Source organism: Coregonus lavaretus, assembly GCF_964263955.1.
Source record: "Coregonus lavaretus genome assembly, contig: HAP1_SCAFFOLD_230, whole genome shotgun sequence".
In the NCBI taxonomy this organism is placed as follows: Eukaryota; Metazoa; Chordata; class Actinopteri; order Salmoniformes; family Salmonidae; genus Coregonus; species Coregonus lavaretus.
The window spans coordinates 39,852-45,373 of record NW_028157598.1 but is presented as its reverse complement, the minus strand read 5'-3'; positions in this window follow the sequence as shown (position 1 = coordinate 45,373).

Below are 5,522 nucleotides of genomic sequence, written 5' to 3'. Positions count from 1 at the left end.
TTTCACTAACAGTCTCACCCTCTACTTGTTTTGTTTTTTTTACTGTGACATCCTTCTCTTCTTTTCCTCCATCCAGTAGACCTCTTTCTTTAGCAGGGGGGGAGTAGCTTAGTGAGCTCCTGTCAGGGGTGTTAGCTAGCTACCTAACTAGCATTAGCAACTAGCTTAGTGTTACTGCTAACTTAACCAGCTAGCTTGATGACTAACAACGTAAATATGAAAGGACATGGGTTAACAGCTAGACGACGAGAAGTGGGTTTAAAACACAGTGGCTAATATATACGCCGAAAGCGTCTAACGAGCTCCAATATTTCGGCTATGTTGGCTAGCAAGCTACCGAGGTGTCTGACTAACTGTTGTTGTCGAAGAAGCGTCCCGTCCACTAGATTATACGTCACACTGGTAGCATCGCCTGAAAGACGCATATCGCCATCTGCCGACTGGAGTGGGAAACGCAGTTGAGAGAAAAGCGTTTTATTTCCATAGAAAAAGTTTCATTTAAATGTATTTAATTAAATCATATTATTGTATTGAGACGTACAAAGGAAAGCATATGTTCACTGATTGGTGCAGATTTGTAATGAGTGAGAATATAGAGGAAAAACTAAGCTAACTGCTCATGCCCCAGGTCCTGGCATATCACCAGACTGCATACAAAGAGGCACTGAACACCGCACACACGTTATACGATACCAATCTCATTGCAAATGGTGAGGGGAACCCCAAAAATGCTATTTTCTGTCATAAAGGAATTAGTTCAACTCCAGATAACTCCCCCTTTACCCCAGTGCTTGACATGGGCAGGAGCTCACCGGAGCTGAGTACCAGCACCTCAAATGTTCTACTGCTTGAGCTCCTGTTCCTCTTATAAAATATCAGCTCAAAAGTATTGTGGAGCTCCTGCGCTAATATATAAAATAGTACCAGCACCCAAAATGAGTACCGGAACCTATTTCAGTCCAAGTCATGCACTGCTTGACTTTGCTTTGAGCAAATGTAACAGTTTTCTAGAATGTTTGAAGAAGGTAACATGACTATATGTCGCTTTGGATAAAAGCGTCTGCTAAATGGCATATTATTATTATTATTATTATTATTGTAAAGAGGGGCTATAATTCACAGAGCTGTTGGTTGTTTTGATGAAGCTCCTGCCTTGAAATGGGTCCTGGGTACCAATCTCTTTAGCTAATTCACTTCCTGTACTGGGCTTCCTGCCATCAGAGGATTTGATCCTGATTCGATCACCCTCACAGCTATCCGCCAATCACAATGATTATGCAAATATTGGAACCATGACTTGACTTTTTTTTTATCTCCACAGAAACGCGTTTGGTTTCCGGTTGGTATCCGGTTGCTTAGCAACCGTGTTTCGTTCGTCCAGACTTAAACCAGTCTGTCAAAAGTTGCTAGCTCATGTCTAAATTCTCAAACTGAACACTGCAATTCCAACCACAAAAACTTCCTAGTCTTGATTTTAAAAATAAGCCTCACGATACAACATGACAAGCTAACAGCTAAATTATTTGTTGTTTGACTTGTTATGTTATAAATTAGAATTTACATTTTAGAGGCTCCACACGTTGTCGTGGAAAATATGAACGTTATTTCCAACAACCAAAGAGCAACTCCGCCGTAAATCCAGCACATGTTGAGATTGCCGAAAGGAGTGGAATGTTAGCTGAAGAGACTGGTACTCAGACTGGGTAGGTAGCTGGGGGTTTGGCTGTCATTTCCTTTAAAAACCTTGTGTTATGTGTTGTTTTGCAGACCGGCAGTGGATACTATCCACGGTGCACCGGCGACTAACTGGACAGAAACAACAACTAAGCTATACTCGGATTCAGGTTGATCACCGTAGGTTTTAGCTTGATTCATTACGTAGAAAAGGGGAACGCACTACACTGTCAGCGAGCTCTGTTAACAAACACTAATAAAGCGTAGCTAATTAATAACTATGTCCAATAACACGGGACAAAGCCCAGCACGGTCTGTTCAAGGCCGGGGAGATGACTCGCACTTCTAGCTGCATTCCAAACTGTGGGTTTTATGGAGACTACAACCCCAAAAATGTGTATTGCCGCCACAAACTGGACGGGTTGAAACCAAAACAAGGAAAAAAATAAAATCCATATTTAATAGGGAAACTAACTTAATCCACCCCCAAAAAAATAGTACATTGACAAAACAAAAACTCCCACCTCTTCCTTCTTTCAAATCTCCATATCTCCCTCTGACCTGAGACGGTGGTACGGCTTGGGACAATATTACATGTAACTCCTTCACGGAGAAATCTTTCAGCCCCAGGAACCGCTCCGCCGCATCCCCAATGATTTCTATCTTCCTGGACCTTCTCTCCACCTTGGCAGTGCCATTTATCACCATAGCTATAAAAGGCCACAAAGTCCACCTTCTTAACCTTTAAAATGTCAGGATCCTGCTGGTGAAAGGCAATCCCTGCAGCCTGCGGTGAAGGCCTATCCACCACCATGGACTCTTCAGGAGCACAATTCAAACCCTCAACCCTTTTAAACAGCTGCTGCATATGAAATGCTCTGGACAGCCCTGACTTTGGCCACCTCATTCTCTTTCACCATTGTGGGACGTTCAGAAGACGTGGCTTCATGGTTCCCACCACAATTGCAACGTGTCACATTTTCATCACTTTTATAACACATAATATTGTCTTTTCCACAACTTGAACATCTCGGATTCTCCCTTCTGCAAACACTTGAAACATGCCCAAAAGCTTTACAATGATCACATTGGTCTTGGGATAAATGCTCTGACTCTGTAGTTAATATACCTCAACTGCACTTCAGTAGGGAGAGATTCCAAATCAAAAACCAAAATAACTGATAGACTTCACTTTTTCTTCATTCACCACACCGACGTGTATCAATCACTCCAGGAATATTTTTAATCTCTTCAACATCTACTTCCCAGAAAACGCCAGATATGACCCCCTTGAGGGGTGCCCTGTTCCTAAGAGACACACACGACACTTCAAACTTATCAAATCGGGTGAGACGCAACACACGTTTCTTCTGATCCAACCACAGGTAGTCCACTCTGTCTTCCGTCTCTCTCCATCCGAATTCATTCTCCTCTTCCAGCTGCCGTTCTAGAGTTTAGCTACCTAGCTAACCGTCTCTCCCAAACAGTTCTCCCACAACAAACCAAAATACTACTACTACTGCTACTGCTACTACTTCTACTACTAATACTACTACTACTACTACTACTGCTACTGCTACTACTACTTCTACTACTACCACTGCTACTACTACTACTTCTTCTTCTTCTTCTACTTCTACTTCTTCCAAAGACACCCTCTCACCTCAGCCATCAAATTAAGTGGACACTTCTGATGACGTATCATGACGTCTGACGAGATGACACTTGCAGGGCGAGGGAAGAATGAATGAATTTTTAAATGGACCGCTCTTGCACGGAAATGTGTCCCTCGTTCTTCCCACGGTTGAGTTTTCAGTCGTCATGGAACCACCGGTAGCTGTTGTGTGGGCATTATATGCGCTACAGTCAATGTTATGATTGCATTTCATATCTTGGCTAGAAGACAACGCATCTGCAGACATCCGACTATATTCGGTAAATCGAAAATTACAATGTATAAGTGTGATGTCAGGGAAATATAATGAATGGGAAGTATATATGGAGACTGTTTAATGACAAAAATATGTTTCCTGATCTTTATTTTATCTCTCAGATATAGGACAGACACTTCTTTTAGATATTAGTTGTGTTCCATGTAGTGAATCCGTCATTCAATGCGTTTGTATGGGCCAATAGCAGTTAAGTCCCCAAATAATGTTTCATGAAATCATTTTTGTACATATTTTTGGATACTTCAAGGGATCTTAAAATTCTAAATCAAATAGTTAAATGATCCTTGGTATGACCTTCTTAAAACAATTCTATATAGCTTAGTAGAACACCCCTCCCTCCCCCCATGTATGTATTTTCTCTCTCTTCCCACATTGAGCACAGCTATAAGGTTTCTCTCCTGTGTGTGCGCTGGTGCATAGTCAGCTGGCTAGATGTAGTAAAACTCTTTCCACATCGATCACAGCTATAAGGTTTCTCTCCTGTGTGTGTTCTCTGGTGTATAGTCAGACGGCTAGATGTAACAAAACTCTTCCCACATTGATCACAGCTATAAGGTTTCTCTCCTGTGTGTGTTCTCTGGTGCACTATAAGGCAGCTTGAGTGAGTAAAACTCTTCCCACATTGATTACAGCTATAGGGTTTCTCTACTGTGTGTGTTCTCTGGTGTGATTTTAAATGTCCTGACTTAACAAAATTCTTTCCACAGTCAGAGCAGTGGTAAGGTTTCTCTCCTGTGTGTGTTCTCTGGTGTATAGTCAGCTGGCTAGATGTTGTAAAACTCTTCCCACATTGATCACAGCTATAAGGTTTCTCTCCTGTATGGATTCTCTCGTGTCTTTTAAGGTCTGCTGAAGAGGTGAATCTCTTCCCACAGTCAGAGCAATGGTGAGGTTTCTCTCCAGTGTGAATTCTCTGGTGTACTTTTAGTGAATCTGATCTTGAGTAACTCTTCCCACAGTCAGAGCAATGAAGTTTCTTCCCTGTGGGTTTCCGCTGGTGTTTCTTGAGGTACTCTGATCTGGATAGACTTTTCTCTGCCTCGTCAGCATCATGTTGTTGTTGAGGTTCCCCAGAGGATCCACGATAGTCACGTCTCTCTCCTGTGTGGATGACAAAGTCAGACAGATGGTTAAAGGCCCTCAACAGCAGAAATCCACTGTTTATTTGAGGTAAAGTTGATGCCTTGAGCTTACCCATGATGTTGTACAACAATTGACGTCTGTAGGGTGATGCGCACACAATTTGGTTGCAGAAACTCCTCCATGCTAATGCGGAAACCGCTAGTTATGGATGTAGTATATCTGAACTCCTCCATGCTAATAACCTCTAGTTATGGATGTAGTATATCTGAACTCCTCCATGCTAATAACCTCTAGTTATGGATGTAGTATATCTGAACTCCTCCATGCTAATAACCTCTAGTTATGGATGTAGTATATCTGAACTCCTCCATGCTAATAACCTCTAGTTATGGATGTAGTATATCTGAACTCCTCCATGCTAATAACCTCTAGTTATGGATGTAGTACATCTGAACTCCTCCATGCTAATAACCTCTAGTTATGGATGTAGTATATCTGAACTCCTCCATGCTAATAACCTCTAGTTATGGATGTAGTATATCTGAACTCCTCCATGCTAATAACCTCTAGTTATGGATGTAGTATATCTGAACTCCTCCATGCTAATAACCTCTAGTTATGGATGTAGTATATCTGAACTCCTCCATGCTAATAACCTCTAGTTATGGATGTAGTATATCTGAACTCCTCCATGCTAATAACCTCTAGTTATGGATGTAGTATATCTGAACTCCTCCATGCTAATAACCTCTAGTTATGGATGTAGTATATCTGAACTCCTCCATGCTAATAACCTCTAGTTATGGATGTAGT